This window comes from Coregonus lavaretus (assembly GCF_964263955.1).
Source record: "Coregonus lavaretus genome assembly, chromosome: 10".
Lineage (NCBI taxonomy): Eukaryota > Metazoa > Chordata > Actinopteri > Salmoniformes > Salmonidae > Coregonus > Coregonus lavaretus.
The window spans coordinates 24,697,715-24,719,931 of record NC_139997.1 but is presented as its reverse complement, the minus strand read 5'-3'; the positions used below and the strand labels follow the sequence as shown (position 1 = coordinate 24,719,931).

The 22,217-nt window shown below is 44.4% G+C and overlaps 1 protein-coding gene across 2 annotated transcripts in view; it reads right to left on the bottom strand.

Annotated features, from left to right (window-relative positions):
* Window positions 1-22,217, bottom strand: part of LOC311136172 (zinc finger and BTB domain-containing protein 16-A-like) — a 133,938-nt gene that overhangs the window by 53,365 nt on the left and 58,356 nt on the right. The gene's annotated exons all lie outside the window — the stretch shown is intronic.

Here is a 22,217-nt window from a genome sequence, read left to right as displayed (position 1 = left end):
ATTTTTATCATAGGTACACTTCAACTGTGAGAGACGGAATCTAAAACAACAATCCAGAAAATCACATTGTATGATTTTTAAGTAATTCATTTGCATTTTATTGCATGACATAAGTATTTGATACATCAGAAAAGCAGAACTTAATATTTAGTACAGAAACCTTTGTTTGCAATTACAGAGATCATACGTTTCCTGTAGGTCTTGACCAGGTTTGCACACACTGCAGCAGGGATTTTGGCCCACTCCTCCATACAGACCTTCTCCAGATCCTTCAGGTTTCGGGGCTGTCGCTGGGCAATACGGACTTTCAGCTCCCTCCAAAGATTTTCTATTGGGTTCAGGTCTGGAGACTGGCTAGGCCACTCCAGGACCTTGAGATGCTTCTTACGGAGCCACTCCTTAGTTGCCCTGGCTGTGTGTTTCGGGTCGTTGTCATGCTGGAAGACCCAGCCACGACCCATCTTCAATGCTCTTACTGAGGGAAGGAGGTTGTTGGCCAAGATCTCGCGATACATGGCCCCATCCATCCTCCCCTCAATACGGTGCAGTCGTCCTGTCCCCTTTGCAGAAAAGCATCCCCAAAGAATGATGTTTCCACCTCCATGCTTCACGGTTGGGATGGTGTTCTTGGGGTTGTACTCCTTCTTCTTCCTCCAAACACGGCGAGTGGAGTTTAGACCAAAAAGCTATATTTTTGTCTCATCAGACCACATGACCTTCTCCCATTCCTCCTCTGGATCATCCAGATGGTCATTGGCAAACTTCAGACGGGCCTGGACATGCGCTGGCTTGGGCAGGGGGACCTTGCTTGCGCTGCAGGATTTTAATCCATGATGGCGTAGTGTGTTACTAATGGTTTTCTTTGAGACTGTGGTCCCAGCTCTCTTCAGGTCATTGACCAGGTCCTGCCGTGTAGTTCTGGGCTGATCCCTCACCTTCCTCATGATCATTGATGCCCCACGAGGTGAGATCTTGCATGGAGCCCCAGACCGAGGGTGATTGACCGTCATCTTGAACTTCTTCAATTTTCTAATAATTGCGCCAACAGTTGTTGCCTTCTCACCAAGCTACTTGCCTATTGTCCATCCCAGCCTTGTGCAGGTCTACAATTTTATCCCTGATGTCCTTACACAGCTCTCTGGTCTTGCCCATTGTGGAGAGGTTGGAGTCTGTTTGATTGAGTGTGTGGACAGGTGTCTTTTATACAGGTAACGAGTTCAAACAGGTGCAGTTAATACAGGTAATGAGTGGAGAATAGGAGGGCTTCTTAAAGAAAAACTAACAGGTCTGTGAGAGCCGGAATTCTTACTGGTTGGTAGGTGATCAAATATTTATGTCATGCTATAAAATGCAAATTCATTACTTAAAAATCATACAATGTGATTTTCTGGATTTTTGTTTTAGATTCCGTCTCTCACAGTTGAAGTGTACTTATGATAAAAATTACAGACCTCTACATGCTTTGTAATTAGGAAAACCTAAAAATCGTCAGTGTATCAAATACTTGTTCTCCCCACTGTATATGTGTGTTGTAGTATTACAAAGCCTTCGGAACAGACATACAATTTTGTGTATTTAAATAAACAAAGTGATACTGCCAAGAGCAGTGTGCAGGTTCTTCTTTTAAGATATCATCAAAAACAATTCCCACGCACCCGCAACAAGCAAACTCAGATGTATAAGTGATTTTCCTATCTTGAAACTTGTTATTGACATAGTACTGAATATTTCATGAGCCATTGTGTCTGAGCAGCTTTATTAGCGCAGTATGGGAACATGTGCCAACGTTGGACCTCTCCTCTTCACACTGCACTTCTACAATCCAATTCAGTTCAATAAACTTGATTTATTCCCCAGCCAGGGGCAATAACAAAATAACGTTTATTGAATTGAACTGTATGAGTGCAGTATGAGGAGCTGAGGTCTAGCATTAGTATTTAGCAAACACAAACAGTGGGTGCTATGGGAGCACGTCAAGGCTCGCTAACTGGCTGCCCTGCGCCACCCAGATATCAAACAGGTCTGTTCTGTTTCCTGTGTGGTCCTGATCCCAGGAGACTGAGAACCCTAAACCAGACCTTGGCTGTTCTGTTCTTGTCATTGTCTCCAAGGGTTACGACACCCTCCGGCGGCAGCAGCAAATCAAAACAGGAAGTCAATTCTCATAACTTTTTTTTGTCTTCGAGATGGAGAGAAACTGGGTGTCGGTTTCGCAACAATATTACAAATCAGCTGCACTGTTAGTCTGAGGAAGACAAGTTACACTGATACATGATGGACAAGGTGGAGTAGTACGTTTTCCAGTTACAACTTATGTAACTGTTCTAGTTATTGTACTAGACCTTAACTGTCATTTCACACACTCACAGCACAAGGCATTCGTTCCTATAGCCATTTCTTATTCAGAAATATGGCCTTCAGTAAAAAAAACTTGCCAAAGTAATACCCTTGATTTTCTGCATATTTTAAGGCAACGTAAGGCCAGGGATGTTGAACATATGGCACAATTAGTCCGTTAAAAGATACTTAACCTTTGGAGAGGGAACCGTGTTCAGGTGAGATATAGACAGAATATGACATTTTAAATGTGCATTAATAAAATCAGCTCCCCCTGTTTCTTCCAGACCAATGGAGGTTATTGGATATTATAGGGTCAGGAGTTTTTCCTGGTTGGGTCACATGGTCTAGAACAGGGGTAGGCAATTAGATTCAGCTGCGGGCCCATTTTTGTCCCAGTGGATGGTCTGGGGGTAGGAACATAATTATAATTTGTACACTGTAAAATTACCACAAGTAAGGCCAAAAACAGATTGTATTTGAAAATAACATTAATTTCATACCTTGATTACATTGGGACATGATCACGTTTCTCTTTTTTATTTGTGGGAATACTTTAAATTAAAATCATTAAATTAAATATAAAATAAAAATAAAAAATAAAAAAAAGAATACATATTTTATTTTTTACTAAAAACTTTGGAGGACCAAAATAAATCATTTGCAGGCTGGTTTTGGCCTGCGGTTTGCCTTTTGCCGACCACTGGTCTAGAACAACTCCTGGCCCTAACATTGACTATAATGCTTTGTTGACTGCTAGTTTCATTCAACGTACTGTAACCATGAGCAGTCCTCACTAAAAGGGGCCATGAGCCAATTCAGTCTTTACCTGGGTGGATCCAGCACAGCGCAGGCTTAGTGAACCGGGGCCCCACAGATGGTGCAACACTAACCGCTCCCCAGGGAGGCTGAAGCAGTGTACTAAACAGGCCCGCGGTGGAGTGTACACCCCGGCACGTGAACATAAATCCTTAGAGGAAGTGGCGGCGTAATGCCCGTGTCACTATGTGGACAAAAAGTCTGTGGCACCTCATTGGTGTGGGACATTACTGTCTGAGCGGGGAGGAGGACCGATAGAGGGGCCACAGCACCCAGTCAGCCAGCCACCCAGCCGGCAGGCAGGACCTGTTCAGGGGGCCCCTGAAAAACCCTAACCCAAATTAAAGTGATACATTTTCACCCCCTTTCCTATTTATCATTTATCAATAGAAGGCATCTCGTAGCCAGATAGAGGAGAGGAGGGGTGGGAGAAAAACTCCTCCCTAGCACAGTCTGCCGTGGCAGCACCAACTCTGCGGCTCAAAATAACTGCTTGCCTCTCCAGAGAGAGAAATAAAGAAGTGGCCATAAAATAATTGTTCTCTAACAACCCCTGCTTCCTCCCTCCTTGGCCTCCCTCCTTCAAGTTGCCACAACCGGGCCCTAACCTGACATAATGGGCCTTGCACAACTGTTGTTTCGAATAACCCAGGGAAAAGGATGGGGAGTGGGGGTTTGTGCCACGTGCCACTGATGGACTCTTCCCCTTTTGCTTCCTCTGTAATATTGCACAACATATTTTGCCAGCAGGATTTTGGTGTTTCAAAAGAAACAGAACACTTTGTTTATGGCCTTTCGCGGCGAGAGGACGCTGCCTTCTCCTCCAAAAAGCTCCTGGCTGTGACCCAACTCTCAGGGTGTCTCAGGGAGAGTTGGGATCTGCAAAAAAACACATTTCCAATTCAAACAGCCGTATAATACACACTTGTACATGTTGTGAAATAAGACAAATATAAGCACCCACCAAATGATGATTAAAACAGAGTCACGGGACAGAGTGGAGGGAGGTGGGGGGCAGTGGGGGAACTCGAGCTGAGTGAAGAGAGCGAAGAGTGGTCACGGTGGGAGGGCTACAGTGTGTATTTGTGTAGGGGGGGGGGGGGTTACCCCTGATTGGAAGTGCCAGTAGCCCACCCCACGGTGTGTCTGCGCTAACCCAATCTAACGGAGTCCAGCCACGCCGCACCACCCCGCCACACACACAGCCTACCCTCAATGTGATCGCATAACCATGCCATTCAACAGCACTTCTCATCAGACAGAAGATGCAGTTTGTTCCTTTTGTGGAGAGGCAGAGAGAGAGAGAGAGAGAGAGTGAGCGAGCGAGAGAGGGGGCAGATCGAAAGAGAGAGAGAGAGAGAGAGAGAGAGAGAGAGAGAGAGAGAGAGGAATAGAGAGCGAGAGGGGGAGGGATATTCAAGCAGACAAACACAGGCACCAACAAAAACACAGCCTGGCTGTTTGGTGAGCCTACACAAATGGGTTACGCAAGACAGTACACTCAGTGCAAAAAAAAAATCTCAACAAATCCACACACACACACACACACACGTCAGAACAATGAGTACAGACACCACGCTCTCCCTTTTTTCCCTCTCCTGTCCCTTCAGCGGTAACGAGCCGTGCTGTACAGTTTTATTTACACTACCCTCTTATCAGTCACAGAACAGTACGGAGACTGCCAATTGGAAAGGACAGCCCAGAACTGTGTGTTCCCTCGCTCAAGTAGATGTGTACCGCAGGCAGCACATTTTTTTATCAACCAAGACAAAAATCCTGGGCCGCAGACAGGATTCCTCTCAAAACACACACACAGGTACACAGTGTGTTACGCACACAATAGAGTATTACGCACACACAGACACAACACACATAGACCAAGGGCACACAACACAGACTAATAAACACATACAGTAATTTATATAAATAGACATACAGCTACACAGACACGTGCAGCACATGCACACACAGACAGACAGACAAACAGACCCACAGACAAAATACTCTGATCCTCGGAATTCCACCGATTGTTTGAGCAAATACTGTACAGTAGATAAGATAAAACTGTTTTCCCCCTTGCAAATCCTGGCCATAAGGACATGGGAGAGTGGTTAGCTGGTTTACAATGATATTGTTATCAGCAGGGAAAAAAAAGGAAATAAAAAGAGAAAATCTTCAGGCCACATTTGACAGCTTTATGGTCTACTGCTCAGAACGAGGATGTCTAGAGACGAGGAAAGCAGACAAATATTGACTTGCCGAATGTGAGGGCGTGTGCGTGCACACAGACACACACACACACACACACACACACACACACACACCAAAGCAGTCTTTCAATTCAAACCCTCAAAATGGATGCGCTTCAGCACAATCAGTCACTGTTGTTTTTTTGCTGCTCAATCTCTTAATCCATTTTGCCTGCAAACCAATTTGTCTGTCCAGTAGGTCACAGACAGGCTTTTTTCTTCCTTGCTCTCTCTCTCTGTTGCTCGCTCTTTTCCTCTGTACAATAAAGCCATTTTCAGTGCTCTTGCCCTGGGGAGACCAGGGGCATCTCAGTCCACATAACGCCCCCTCCCTTTCCTCTCCCGTCCTGACGTCAGTCAGAGCCTTGTTCAGGCAGTACACTAGTTAGAGCCTCGGTCTTGTCTGGGCCTTTTGAAGGCCGGATTGCCTGCCTGCTTGTCTTAGCAGCCACATTCATTCACATCCTCCCTACATCCTACCAGAACAACTATCCAACCACTCAAGAGACCAAAATAAACAAACCAGCCCACCAAACGACTAGGGCCGGGACAATACTAGTATCGTGATACTCGTTAGTATCGTGGCAAGGAAACAAAACACGATTTAACTTATTTCGGAAAACAGCCCTAATGTTGGAAACAAACATTATGTTGTCATCCAGAGTCACAATTATTTATTTTCCAAGCTATAGCACACTATATTTTACATACAGCAGGTTTTTTAAAGGACCAAAAGAGTTTGATCTGCTTCGTGTTTTAATATTGCAATACTGGTATCATCACAGCCCTACAAACTACCTTTCACTCTTCCTTCCCAACACCTTCCATCTTTCCCCTCTCTGCCACAGAGGTGAAAGGTTCCATGTGTTTTCCGGCTTTTCCTACTCCCCCTTTTTCTTCGGAATGGGGTCGGTGAACGTTCTTAAGTTATGACATGTTGGCGTGTTCCCCCTCGGTCCGGCGCGCTCGGACACAAAGGGCTCTTAAAGCTTTGGGGAGGAAACAGGAGCCGGGCCGGGGAGCGGAGAGAGGATCCACTGGGGCTCTGCTGGTGTGAAGTGGCAGGAAATGAGGACGGGACCTCCTGAAGTCAGTCCGGCTGGCTGCCCCTGTTCCCCCTCTGTTCCCTCCAACACAGGGGCCATTCCTCAAGGAAGACTTCCATTCCTCAGGGCCAAGAGGCCTGATATGAATAGCCTTGGTCTCCACAACAGAGGGAGATCAACTCCTAATGTGGAGGTCAGGCCAGTTTGGGCCAGCTGTCCTCAAAAGCGACTGTTGGGAATGACAGAAACAAATGGCTTTCGGGATGACTTTTGTATCGAGTAGTTGGTACATTGTTAGGGTAAGACAGCTTTCATTTGAATGGTTTGATGTGAGTGGATGTGGTTCTCTCTTTGCACTGAAACCAAGTTAACTGAACCAACACAGACAGGCCACTGGTGCGTAATGCAGGCCTAAACGTACACCAATGCACTGAAAAAGTCCCATCCACAGTTCACAATGGTAGCCATGATTAGTGGGGGACCGTTTCTCTATCACACATCTCTAGACCCAAAGCTAGTTACTGTGTCACCCCCCTGGCCCGGGAAGGTCATGGAATGTTCCAGGACATAAACACTTCTTTGAACTGTTGGAGTTGAGCGATAACCTTTGGATTTGGGTCTTGGCGAGGGGATGGGAGGCAGCAGCTTTCTTCCATTTCTTCCAGACGAACCTGAGAGTCTGACCACGAGGTGAACCCTCGCCCCCCCACGACTACCGCAGGACACAGAAAACCCGATGGATACAGCAATTGACGTCTTTACAGTGCTGTAAATGCCTTTATTGCTTAGGAGAAATGGATGGAAGGCTGGGGGGGAAGGAAGGCGTTTTCGGTTGTCATTTGCCAGCTTTTATATTCGGCCTGGGAAAAAAGATGACTGCGTGAAGCCGGTTCCAACAGATGCCTCTAGATGCCTTTTAACAGTACCATTCAAAAGTAACGGCCAATGTAAAAGAGTCCAGCCACTAAAAAGCAACCAAAGTTAGGGCAACCTGGTATTCAAATGTAACAAAAGACAACAAGCTGTGGCCATAAAAGACAACCATGTGGTGCTGTTGTATTTGACCCAGTATCGCAAAGATGGCATGAGCGATTAGTTTAGAAGCAGTAGAAATTCTGCACAGTTCCTGACAAGTGGGTCCTACAGTGTCTGCAATGAAACAAAATGGTCACAGGGCTAGAAACGGGAAACTGAAACGATGGCAGAGCCTGCTGCATACACACTCTCTCCACAGGTCAATAACCTGTAAAGATTTAGCATTTAGGGCCCATTATTTCCTGCTTTCAAGTCACACGTTGTCAAAGGAACTACTGGGTTTATTAAGGCCAGAGTAGAGTTAGGATGCCTGGGGGTTGGGGGCAGCAGGCAACAATTACCTCTGGGACAGTAAATGCGACACAGGAAAAAGGAGGGAAAATATTTGTTTGGGAGCGAAGACAGACAGAAATGTATAACAGAAGACTTTAAAAATGCACAAACCCAAGATGGTATTAATCCCTTTTCAAAAGGATTGTGAGAGTTTCCGTAATGCATTGCCAATTGCAAGGGGACTCTATGTACCTGAAGATTTGTTGGTGACAGCTGAACATCATTAATAAAGATTATCCCTTAAAGACGAGAACAGTCTGAAATATGTGGACATCTGATGTGTCCACCTAAGAGCACATGGTCGTCGAGCCAACAGAAACAAACGTCCGATATGCCAAGCAGAGAAAATAGGAAATCCAAAAACCCAAACTGGAAATGTGGAAAACATGCAGCATTTAACTGCACTCAGGTGCACTGATTTACATACTTGTTTATTTCGTTTGCATCCAATGTTTTTTTCACCCTGTTAAAACACACATAAAGTTTTATTGCCTACGACTTCAAACGGAATGTGATATAAATTATACAAATTCCAAAAGTAGAAGTATTGAGTGAAAATACTTCACCTTAAATAGTCTAAAAACCTTCATTTTTGGCCAAGGTGTCTGCCAAATGACACAAAAGGAGTTTGCTGCATGCTCTTTCCATTATGTCATTTGTTTTTCTGAGAGGGGGGAATGAGCCATAATCTTTCCTAGCAAGAAGAAGTGGAAAAGGGGAGGAAAAAGTAGGGCGAGAGATGGAAAAGAGAGAAAAGAAAGTCACTTCCATAAACATTTTTTTCTTCACAAAAGTGGACAGTGTGACGGGCCATTAACTTCCTCACTAAAACTTTTTACAATGTCCTGCCACACATTCTAGATCTGCTGCCCTCTTCCTCCGTAGCAGCTCCCAGTCAGTCACTCTGCAGTGCACCACAGGACACAGATATAGTAACGATAGAACCGACACTCGAGCCGTGACAGGCCATTGGCCGAGAGCCAACAAAGGCCAAGAATCAGCTGGGCAAAAATAGGCCAAGCTGCCACTGTACAGTCCTTTCTATACTGAACAAAAATAAACGCAACAATTAACGATTTAACTGAGTTACAGTTCATATAAAGAAATCAGTCAATAGAAAAAAATAAATTAGGCCCTAATCTATAGATTTCACATGACTTGGCAGGGGTGCAGCCATGGGTGGGCCTGGGAGGGCATAGGCCCATCCACTTGGGAGCCAGGCCCACCCACTGGGGAGCCAAGCCCAGCCAATCAGAATTAGTTTTTCCCCACAAAAGGGCTTTATTACAGACAGAAATACTCCTCCGTTTCATCAGCTGTTCGGGTAGCTGGCGTGGTTACACGTGGTCTGCAGTTGTGAGGCCGGTTAGACGTACTGCCAAATTCTCTAAAATGACGTTGGAGGTGGCTTATGGTAGAGAAATTAACATTAAATTATCTGGCAACAGCTCTGGTGGACTCCCTCAAAACTTGAGACATCTATGGCATTGTGTTGTGTGACAAAACTGCACTTTTTAAAGTGGCCTTTTATTGTCCCCAGCACAAGGTGCACCTGTGTAATGATCATGCTCTTTAATCAGCTTCTTGATATGCCACACCTGTCAGGTGGATGGATTATCTTGGCAAAGGAGAAATGCTCACTAACAGGGATGTAAAAAAAAATCTGCACAACTTTTCAGAAATACACTTTTTGTGCGTCTGGAACATTTCTGGAATATTTTATTTCAGCTCATGAAACATGAGACCATATACATGTTGCGTTTATATTTTTGTTCAGTATAGTTAATCTATAACTAGGTTTTTGACACCTGAAGGGATAGTATAGTAGCTCCATTGACTGTGCTCAGACTTGAAAGGCACTACTGGCTAGACGGCTCATCAATTTAACAGAGAGCAGAAGCATCTCCTCTGAGAGGTTTCCTGAGCCCCAAACTACAGTCTGTTTACTCCAGTCAAAAATAGTCCTCCCTCTGCCTGACCACCAAGATTAGTATTCCGGGGCCATTTACTAGTTTGCAACAGTTATAACATAATATCCACACTCTGCTTTTATGCTGCACCTCCTAGTGGAATTAGTAGCATAAAAGCAAGCCTTATGTGTCCAGGCTACTTCCAGATGGCTTTGGGAGTGCTTTTATATTTTTTCCCTTTCTCTCTCCCTTTTTTTATTTTTATACATGAAAGCAGTGTCTGTGGATCTTTGCTTAGCGTGTTGATTGTCTCTTCATCCCGAAAATAGAAAATATTCTAAGAGCATTTCATGAGGGAGCCTCTTCCATAAATGGGATTCATAGCTTTCTAATCTGCGCTGAGAAATTGATCTAAAAGCTTCCCAGAGCTATCGTCCAACTTACATAATGCAATAAAAGCCATGCCTTGGAGGATATTTACTTTTATGTCCGTTTACGTGGCAAACAAATCATGCTTTCTTTTCCTAGGTTGGCATTGTGGTAGCATATGACAGAGTTTATTTCCGTCACAAAATGACCCACAAATATTAAATCAGACTCACATATTTTTGGGGGGAATGTTGCGGCAAGACCAATCTGGCAAATTATGTAAGTGTCGTCAGTGTTGTCATAACATGTTTATAGATAATTTCCTATTAATTAAAATCTACCAAGAACATATTGTATTGATAGAAAGCTTAGGTCTTAACCATAGAGCATTTCTCCATACAACAGAATGTTGTGTGCTTGTTAGCAATGACAACTATGTGTGAAATATAACTTTTACATTGTTAACTGATTGTCACATAATTGAAGGGTGCAGACTCAATGAAGTCTGGAATGGTGGTCAGGTCTGACATAGCACATTTCCCTAATACCATTACACAAACACAAAGCCATGCATTCTCTGTGGTGACAGTTAATAGAAAGACTAAAGTGCATGGTTGTGGGATCATTTTAGAACACACGACAGTGCTCACCCACACTCACTGGAACCTGCTTAAATACCCAGACTGCCTCTGTAAAAAAAAAGTGTGCCTGCACGGTCAAACTCGATTGGCCCAGCTCTGCTGGTGCCAACAAATTCCACTCCTAATTTCAGTCACAGCGACAGATGACACTAGATAATCTTATTCCCATTGCAATGTATGATACGTCGTTATGTCATTAGAACAACAATGTCAATGTTCTTCTGCTAAGCCAGATAGAGAATTAGTCATTTTTTGATAAGTGCTGATTCTCCTCCTTCCAAGATTTGTTTTTCGTTCTCCCGAGAAATTCCTTCTAATTGAGATATTTTGATGCGGGTGTGACGTAGTCTGATTAGTCAGGTCACATGTTCTCTCACTCTCCCCATTTACAATTCCAATTACGGCAAGGTTGGTCATACTCTCTCCAGCCAACTCTCTGTCCTCTGGGTGAGTAGGTTAATCAGTTGGCTACGTATAGAGAAATAATAACCAACACGGGCAGCCACAGATACATTAACAGTGATCATTCAGACTATGTATAATATACAGACAGTTTGTCAGACTGACATAAATGGTTATATTAACTGCAGCTACAACTAGGCTTGGGCGATATACCGTACACCAGGGCATTTTTGATTTTCAATACCGTCGATACAAATAGTTTTGAATATTTTGTTATTTTTAAATAAACACATGCGCACGCACACACGCACAGCAACTGTAACTATGTGTAACCCCAGTCAGATGTCCCCCCAGTGTGTGCGCGTGTTGTGCACGTATGTGCATGCGTGTCTGCGGCTTTCTGGCCGATGAAAGGGAGTGGGGTCTGGGCCTGACAAAAACACAAATCCATACTGGCCACAGGCTCCTCTCCAATCTATTTCTGCTCAGCTGGTTTTAAATGAAGTTATTATGACTCATTAAAATGCCCGCAAGCTTGTGGAAGTCGGCCAATTAGGATTTAAATTTAGCCTCTCTCACAACCAAGCGCGCTCCCCACACTCCTCCCTACCCTAGCCCCCCTCCAGAACACTTCCCTGGCTCTTTTATTGCATTGCAATCCTCCCCCCTCCCCCCTTTTCGCCTGTTCCAACACCACACCACTGCTTTTCAACCACAGATTTACAGCTGGTATCAATTCCTTGATCTTTGAACACAAACAGAACCCAATACACAAACAAGTAATTTCTGCCAGGAGACATGCAAACAAATACCCACAATAACTCCAAAAGGGGACGCAACTTGAGTTACGATGTTTCCTTATGCCTGCAGTTCCAAAAATTTTACTGTGAATAAATAAAATCTAACAAAAAGTCGGCCCTCAATTGCAATTACTTTCGGCCCAAAACATTATGCGTTGCTGGCTTTCCTCGCAAGCATTTTTCTGACTCTAATCATGACTGCTTCACATCACTTCCTGAATATTAACTTCCACGTCTTGTTAAGGGGACGAGGTTGACATTTAAGGGATTAGTGTTGATGCTATCATTCTATTTCATCATTCTTTATTGCATTCCTCAGAACTTGCTAATTGATAAGAATGATTATCACTACCAATAAAGCAATAAATGGCTGTGTCATTCTGACAGATCTATTGTGCCTGCCCTTCCCTGTTCGGGCCTTAAGCCAATGTCAAGGATCTTACACTAAAAACGGACTCCAAAAATAAAATACCTACGAACACACAAAGAAGTCCACCTGATTCTTGCACAGCCCCTTGAGCAACATTCACCATTCTGAGAATGAGGTGCACCTCCATTCAAACAGCCCTCCCCAACCCAACACATCTAACACAGCACGGTGAACCTAACAAATGTGTTCTCCCTTGTAGACGTGCTTTTGTGCTTTCTCCCCCTCTCTCTGAAATGAGTGTGTCTACGTGTATGTGTGTTTTCTGCCATATCACTTGGTTTTTCAGCAGAACAAATTAATCGAAACCCCCCTTTCCTTTCCAGTGAGTGACACCCTCCCACCCCCTTTCCTCCTGTCTCTGACAGGAGCTGCTCAGAGGGAGAAAAAAAAGAATGAAGCATATCCAAAATTCAATTGGCTGTGTTCTGTTTTAGAAAGGCACACAGTGTACTGTACAGCTCATAAAACTCTAAAACATCCTCCAGACGCTGTCGCAATCACCCTCCATCAAAACACTCACTGCACTCACCCTCCACACAAAACACACCATCTCGCATACAAAAATAAGAGCCGGCATCGAGCTGAATACCAAATCAGCCCATTAGAGCACAGGGGCACTCGCTACTTAGCAACCAAAGGGATTTAAAGCTGCAATACCCTGACAACAAAGGAGTAAGGGAGTAAGATCAAGGTCTTTTTTCTACAGGGGTATTATGGGATAGTTGGGAGCTTCCTTTTGGGTTTTCTTTTTAGCACCGGAGATGTTTCTTTAACTAGATGATGGTTAACGGACAAGGCGATTTTGAATATCCTATTGTATCGTATGAATAAGGTGTCTTGTCGGCGGAGTAATTCGATGGGGGCTACGTGAAGTTGAAAGAGGTGAAAGCATTGTAAATCATTAAGTATCAATACGTTGACTCGATTTAATTGACCTCGTGTGAAGATCTGAGGCCGGGGACAAATGTGCTTTGTAGTACTAGACATAATTATATGAATGGTACAATGAATGCCGATAGAGACTCGTTTAGTGAGAACAGTCATAAAGCACACAAGGTCAGATATTGAATGACTAATGCTCAAGTACCATATAATAGTAGGTTATTGAAACAGGATCCAATTTAGACAACATTCAGTAGTAATTAGTGATTTACTACAATGATACAAACACTGTAGCGCCTCACCTACTGGGGGAATAGTCAAGAAGTTTAAGAGAATCAAGAGAGATGGCCAACAGTGACAAGCAAACTAAACTGGGCCATCCAGTGCTGTCATAGCTTAATAACAGATGACTAACAGCCAAAGGCGTCACCTCACATGGTGTACAGTACAATAAAATCAGCAGATGTCACAAAGTGCTTATACAGAAACCCAGTCTAAAACCCCAAACAGCAAGCAATGCAGATGCAGGCCATCCTTGTCACATACTGTACAGCCTAGATAGAATATCCCTTTTTTCAGAGGCTTATAGAGTGCAGCCAGGTAGGTACATTGAGTTCTGGCTAAAAAGGGGAAAGTTTACTGATGGAACACTATTTCCACCAGTCAAGTCCCATTCCAGGTGGATGGAGGTCTTAACTGGTTCCCTCCTGCCTCTGTGTGTGTGTGTGTGTGTGTGTGTGTGTGTGTGTGTGTGTGTGGGAGACCGGAAGCGCTTTTTGATGAGGAGAGAAGTTGCCGGACAATTACTGAGGCCATTATAGCCAGGGACCCAATCATCTCTTCTGGACCTTTATAATGGAGGCAGATTTACGCCCCACATAATTCAAGTGTTGTTTTAAATAGGGGTTTAATGTACATCAACAGGTCAGGGAAAGTATTATGGGTTTAAACCACCAGAGAGGAGTTAGGGCACACGGCCAAACAGAAGCTTGGCCCATTCATCCACGCCGTCTGTCATCCTGTGCTAATGTACTGGAGGGAGGGAGGGATGGGGGGAAGAGGGAGGGATGGGGGGAAGAGGGAGGGATGGGGGAAGAGGGAGGGAGGGAGTTGGGGCGGTGAGCTATGTGTCAGCTGTTGTGAAAAATATACATGTAAATCACAGGGCATTATGGCCATTAGATTTTTTTCCTCTTCTCCTTTTCCCCCCCAAAGCTTTTAATAGAGCTTTTCATCCACAACCCCCCACCACGTCCCCCTCCCTGTACTGATTCGCAAGGCCCTTCTCTATTTTGGAATATGTGGCTTGGAAGGCAGTCAAGTTTCATTAATTTATGGTTTGGGTACAGTATGTTCTTGGACACATCTGCGAGTGATCATAAACACGCTGGAATGCTGGCAGAACATCCAGACCTGCCGGCACAACCATGATGTCATCACTGTGAGGGGAGAGCTGGAGCGGGGCCAAGAAAGCTCTGCCGAGCCGCTCCACTCCTCGCTCTCTGCTCTGACGGCAGGGAGACAGGAGAGAGCGAGAGAGCGAGCGAGCGAGAGAGAGAGAGAGAGAGAGAGAGAGAGAGAGAGAGGCAAAGGGAAAGAGAAAGAGCGAGAGCCAAAGAGAGAGAGAAAGAGAAACACTTTCGCCTGGGCTTTTCTCTTCCTCCCCCCTGCTTCCTCTTTCCCTTTCCCTCTCCCCCTCCCCAGCACTCGTTTTTCCAAATTCCTCACATTTTTCAATGTCTTAGTGCTTTAGCCATTTATATGGCACGTACAAAGAAGTGGGAGCAGGTGTCAGTCAGGTGCACTGAGAGTTAACTAGCAGATTATGTCAGGGTTGACATGAGGTGGGTGGCAGGAAGGAGGGGGAGGTCCAAGATCTTGGCTCGTGGCTCCTCTGCTCTGTAATGACAACCCAATAGAGGCATGCAGTTTGATATTTAGAGTCAGCTTGGTGACATGGACTGGGTCTAAGACAACCTCTGTCAAGGTTTTTTAGGTTGCCAGTGTTCACTTTTAACAAAGTAACCCGAGTAAGGGTTAGAGCAGGAAGACCGACAGAAAAGACAATGCAATGCTAACAATGGGAGCTGAAGAATCCCCCAGGGCTGGTACTGTGGGACAAACAGTGAGCCATCGCAGAAATATCTGGCAACCCCAAAACAGGTGACTGTCCTTCCTGGCTGTGGCTGGCTGGCTAACCGAGTTTGACACCAGCAAAACAAGCTTTGGAGACATTTTTAAGTGTCAGTGAGGGGGTATAATACGGAAGAGGGAAAATAACAGTACACACACATAGCCTCAGAGTGGAGGAGTCAAGCTGTACTGTCAGGTTCCAGCAGACATGACACCCTTTTCCTGATAGTCCACCGGCAGTAATATCCCCCATGTGATCCTGGCTGGGTCTCGCCGTCTGGATGTAATGTGCCTTTGTGTGTGTGTGCATTAGAGGGAGTGTGTGTTTCTGAGTGCATGCATGTGTATTTGCTGAGCGTGTGTCTGTGTGTGGGGAGGGAGGGGGCCTGCTGCCGGCCGAGACTGCTCCCTAGCCTAGCTCAGACGACTGAGCTAATGAAGTCAAGTGAGGTCCAGAGCTGGGTCCCTCTGGAGAATAGAGCCCAGACTTAATCAGGCCGGGGCAGCCAGGACGGGCCTGCTAATGACACAGCCCTGGGAGTCTGGACGCCGTGCACACGTGGCCCTGTGTGTGTGGGTCTGTCTACTGTATGTAATTTAATCTAGCTTCTGTGTGTGCATATGTGTGTGCGCACAGCATGTCTGTCCATTAAACATTCAATCAATCAATTCAGTCATCTATCTCAGTACAGTACAGGTTCAGTTGGCTTTGCGAGCCAAAGCTCATATAGGGTTTCATTTCTGCCACTTCACAGCCTATACAGTTGGTTAATCTGGTAACTCTTGGCTGTTTATGTACTGTAAACAGAGGATTAGCGCTTTTCTATCTAGAAAAGACTTTGAGATAAAAACTTGCTTTGATGGTGTGTATTTTCCGCTCACTGAGCCTGAACAGCCATGGTTGGGAGAAGGGGAATCATCTCATCATATAAAGCATCCATGTGCTTTACAAAATGTAACTATAAATCATCTAAGTCTGTGGGCCAACTGGTCCCAAGACTATTCCACAACCCTCTACCAACAGGGATACCAGGGCATCTCACATCACACCTCTTAAAAGGGCCTGAGCTTCTCCCTTCCCTGTTCCCAAACAGCTGAGTCACTGTTCCTCCAGGCCACTCTGCCTTGCCCTCGCAGGCTCCCAGGACACGGTGACCTTAACCTGGGGAAAAACACAGGCACATGCCACTCCTTTATTGGGCCCACGGCCCACCGTGGCCCACTCATCAGCTTACTGTATGGGTGCTAGACATCCACCAGACTCCTCTTACATTCAACAGTTACCCCCCCCTCTCTCTGATGGCTCAACCACCGCCACGGCAAACACTAACTGCTCGACAGATAATAATAAATACAAAAAATCCCCTCTCATAACAAACAACGCTAGAAAAAAAAAACTGGCACAAGACTCACTGTACATACTGTACCCTCGGCTGTGGCAGGCAGCCCAGACTGGCGAGCCGCCAAGTCCCCGATAAAACAAGCACACAGAGGGAGAGAGAGAGAGAGAGAGAGAGCGAGAGCGAGAGAGAAAGAGAGCGAGCGAACGAGCAAGAGAGAGAAAGAGAGAGCGAGAGATAAGAGCAAGTGAGTGAGACAGGCTGCACTGGCGGACTGGAGCGGGGAGGGGAGGGGCAGCGACAGCTGAAAAGGTAAACATCACACACAGTACACTGTGCATACCAACAAGCATTCCTCCTCCTCCCTCCCTCCCTCCCTCCCTCCCTCCTTCCATCTCTCTTTCGCTCTCTGTCTGTATGTCTGAGAGTGGGGGGGGGGGGGCAGGCACAGGGACCTGTGAGCTGTCATTTCAGAGAGAGAGAGATGATAAAAATCAAGATGCACTGAGGCCGGGATGGAAAACAAGTCTTGAAAGTCTGAGGCAAAAAAATATATCAAAGGGCCTCGGCTCGTTGCTCGTCTCTCCCTAACCGTCGCTGTCTTGATAGAAGCGCCTGTCTGCTTTACGCCAGACCAAAGCCCCAATGAGTCAACACAGACATGTACACAGCACAGGTTGGCATTGTGCGTCAAGCCAGCCAGCCCTGCGAAAGTTCTGTAGCTTGAGCTAAAAATACACTGCCCACATCCTTCACTCACTCTTCATTGTTGAGGGGAATCATTTATTGTGGTTCTTCCTAGAGTTTTAAATGTGTGTAAAAAGGCAGACAGTTGTTTGACATTTCCTTTTTAGCTTGCCACTCATTGACAACTTCGATGAATGAGTATTTCTGGAGAATTTGAACCGACATCTGTCAGGTAAGAGTATTTACCTACTCACCTGTTGAAAGCAGTCAGCTTTATCATCCAGTAACCACTTCATGCTAGTCATGACTCACAGCTCTGATAATGATTGGACCAATGATCTCCTGAATGACTTGGTTAATTATGTGCTAGACCAGATCTGGACTCAATCAGGATGGGGAAACTAAGGACAACCAGGTCTGCATTTACTATGCAGCTTAGGTGCTAAAGACTTGTTTCCAAGGGGGCCCGGGAGCTAGGCGAGCCATAGTAAAACCCTCTTTTGAAGTCTTCTCCAGTCTTTCTCTGAGGCAAGGAGAAGCGTCTGAGCCTGGGATTACCCGACTCATTTAAAAACTTCCACATCGCAATAATTCTTCCCCTAAGGATTGTTTGATTACACGCACCGTCTTACTGTCGCAGCAGGAGTTGTCTGAGGCGGCAGCGTACAATACGAGGCAAACTCTACTGAATTTCAGAGAGAAGAAGAAGAAACTCAATGTTGTGTCATGGCATTTTGGCTCCAGGATCTGAGAAACTGGGGAGGCTGGGAGAATGTGCTGGGGTCTCCAACCTGCAGTGTATGTATTACACTGTTGTATTCCTAAATGTCACAGCCAGCTCTAATACAGACATGCTTTTTATTATGGATGTCAAACAAAAGCTGTATTTGTGGTTTTTCTGACTAGCGAGTGTGTCGTTGTGGGGATTTGGAAGGGGATTCTAAAATAAACATAATATATTTCCTTAAAGCTGGATTTTTACATGCTGAGTCGTGCACAGAGCCAATTCACCGGCACAGCGTGAGGTGTCATTCATCTACCCGCCGCAACATGGAGGGAGAGCCGCCTCAGCGACAAATCAAAACGTGTGTTGCTACATCCTGGGGCCCCAGACTCCGGTTAATTGTGAGATACTAATTTGTTTGTTCAAAACCCCTTCAAACATGACTGAGGGAGAACAAACAATGGTGACATGACATCTCTCATTTACATATAATGGGAGAGAAACTAACAACACTTGACTGACTGATCGACTGTTGATGTTCCTTACACACTGGAAACACGTGGTCGTATGTGGAAACATATGTAGTGGCATATGTCGTGCGGGTGGGCAGGAGGTTGGATCAGGCCAACACGTGGAGGGGTAAGGGGAGACCCACACATGGCCGGGGTCGACCAACAGGGAACCCAGAGTCCCATGGCTTTTACAGACCGTCTATAAACCATCTGCACTTAAGGCCCTAGGAAAGGAGTCCAGTAAAGAAAAAAGCCCAACTGTGCTAAGTAGGCCCTGAATCCACAGGCTGTCCGTGAACAGTGTCAGCCTGGCTGGATCAATAGCCGCTGTGTGTTGAATTACATGGCTTTTAGACGGCTAATGCCATGGCCCAGGCCCTAACCAATGGGGCCAAAATCTCCACTGAATGTTGATTTAAAACCACTGCAGCCCGATGTAAATCCAGAAATAGATTATGTTATGGGTCTTTATCAGTTCATTAAATCATATCCGTGAGTACTACAATAAACACAAATATAAACGCAACATGCAAAGTGTTGGTCCCATGTTTCATGAGTTGAAAGAAAATAATAAAGACCCTCTGGAGAGACCTGAAAATAGCTGTGCAGCAACGCTCCCCATACAACCTGACAGAGCTTGAGAGGATCTGCAGAGAAGAATGGGAGAAACTCCCCAAATACAGGTGTGCCAAGCTTGTAGCGTCATACCCAAGAAGACTCGAGGCTGTAATCGCTGCCAAAGGTGCTTCAACAAAGTACTGAGTAAAGGGTCTGAATACTTATGTAAATGTGATATTATAAATTAAAAGTCCAAAAGCTTGTTTTTGCTTTGTCATTATGGGGTATTGTGTGTAGATTGATGAGGAAAATAACATTTTAATCAATTTTAGAATAAGGCTGTAACCTAACAAAATATGGAAAAAGTCAATGATTCTGAATACTTTCCGAAGGCACTGTACTTGCTCAACATATTACTATACTAAATGTATATGGCCCGAACACAGTCTCCCCCAAATTTATGTCTGACATGATTTTATTATTTAATCAACACTGAAAGGGACTTGGGTTTATTTCAGGAGATTTTAACTGTACTTTGGGTAAATTGAGTAAATCATCAACTGCTCCAGTCTCGAATCATAGAGCCTCAAATACTCTCAGAAGCGTTTGTGATTCATCTGGTTTAGTAGACATATGGAGAGAGCTAAATCCTAATGTCAGAGACCATACTTTCTACTCTAGACCCCATAATTCATATTCTAGATTGGACTATTTTTTTATGCCCTCTAGTTACACGCATGTTGTCTAGTCATGTGCTATTGGTTCTATAGTAATTTCTGACCATGCCCCAGTGTATATAGATATTGAAATTGGCTAAACAATCCCCAAAAACGAGATATTGGAGACTTAATATGTCTCTGCTTAACAATGAAGGATTCTGCTCTGTGATCAAATATAAATTATCACATTACTGGCTCGACAATCAACTCTCTCCTGTCTCAGCTGCAACTATCTCGGATGCTGCTAAAGCCTCCATAAGGGGTTATATCATTTCCCAAGCCTCTCTGATCAAGGAGCTTAGAATGGAAAATAGGGAAACATTGGAGGCTAAAGTAAAGCATTTAGAACTTTTTCATAAACAACAACCAACCTGGAATTCACAGGCCAAACTCTATTTAGAGCATACAAAGCATGTCAAAAAACTGTTGAGTTCGGTAACAGTCTGAGACGTCTAATTGCACACCAACTTAAAAAGGAATAGAATGAAAGATCGATTAAGTCTATAAGGATGGCAGATGGCTCTACTTCTTATGATCCATTGCTTATCAATAATACGTTTTGCGACTTCTATAAATATCTTTATACTTCACAATGTACAAGATCGAATGACGAAATAAAAAAATATCTGAATAAGATCATCTTGCCCACTATATCAGATGAGCATAGAAATAGACTAAATGCTCCCTTTACTCCTGAAGAGGTTTGGGAAACTGTTAAGGCAATGCCTTCTGGCTTCTCGGCAGAGTTCTACAAGAAGTTCTGGCCTGAGATATGCCCTATCTTCATGCCTGCTCTAAATTATATGTTTGAAAGAGACATCATACCAGAGTCCTGGAAAACTGCATCCATTAGCCTGATACAAAAAAGGGCAAAAACCCATTAAACTGCTCTTCATTTAGACCTATCAGTTTGCTAGGAGTTGATGTTAAAATAGTCGCTAAGACAATTGCTCGCAGGTACTACTTCCAGACCTCATTAAACCTGATCAGACTGGCTTTGTCAAATCCAGATTTGGAACGGACAATGTGAGACGTGCTTTAAATATCATAAACCACCTTGGCAGAATTAAAGACCCTGCACTCATTGTCTCTCTCGATGCCGAAAAGGCCTTTGATAGAGTTGAGTGGAAATTCTTGTTTGCTGTATTAGAAAAAGTTAATCTGGGTGACCATTTTATTATTTTCGTAAAATTACTTTATTCTGACCCATCAGTGGATGTTAACACAAATGGTAAATTATCAGAAAGATTTCCTATCGGTAGGGGCTGTCGTCAAGGCTGTCCTTTATCTCCTGCTCTGTTCTCGTTAGTCATAGAACCACTGGCTGAGGCAGTAAGGTCTAGTAATAACATCAGGGGCATCTCTGTGGGTGACAAAGAGCATAGAATTTCATTATTTGCTGATGGTGTGCTTTTATACATGTCTAAACCAGAGACCTCTGTCACTGCAGTAATGGCATCATATCTGAATATGGTAACCTGTCAGGGTACAAAATTAACGTGGATAAATCCATGGCTTTACCTTTGAATATCCCCTCTACAATCAACTTAGAAACGATATCTCCATTCCAATTGACTGAAACAGGCTTAAAATATTTGGGCATATATGTTACTCCAAATCTTAAAGACCTGTTCACTTCAAATTATATGCCTTTGCTCACAAAGATTAAACAGGACCTGGTTAACTGGTCTCCCCTAACAAACTCTCTTTTTGGCAGGACTAATGTCATCAGGATGAATATACTTCCTCTGCTAAATTATCTATCCAAAATATCTCCTGCCATCTATCCGAGTCCTTTTTTCAGAAAATGAATGCCAATATATCTAAACATATTTGGAACAATAAGAAACCTAGAACCAAATTAATTAAGCCTAAGGATTTAGGAGGGGTCTCTTTGCCAAATCTGCAACTATATTACTGGTCTGCTCAGATCAAGCACATGATTAATTGGTGCCTAGACAGACACCACTCACTTTGGGATGGAATCAATAGCATGTCATCCAAGAGAATTAGCTTCCTTCCCATGTATTAATAGCTTTGAAAAGATCCAGGCCTTATCTGATAATTTTACAGTACATAATACACTCTTAGCTTGGAAAGATGCAAGGAGGTACTTGCAGATTTTCAGACCATATCACTCTGGTCACCGATTGCCCTTAATTCAGATCCCCCCCACCCCAAATAAGGAGTATTGGACTTCTGGACTGGAAGGCGAAGGGTATTGCTGACCTTACGCCTTTATTTACTCAGGACACTCTTAGATCGTTCCAACAGATAAAAACTGAGTTACT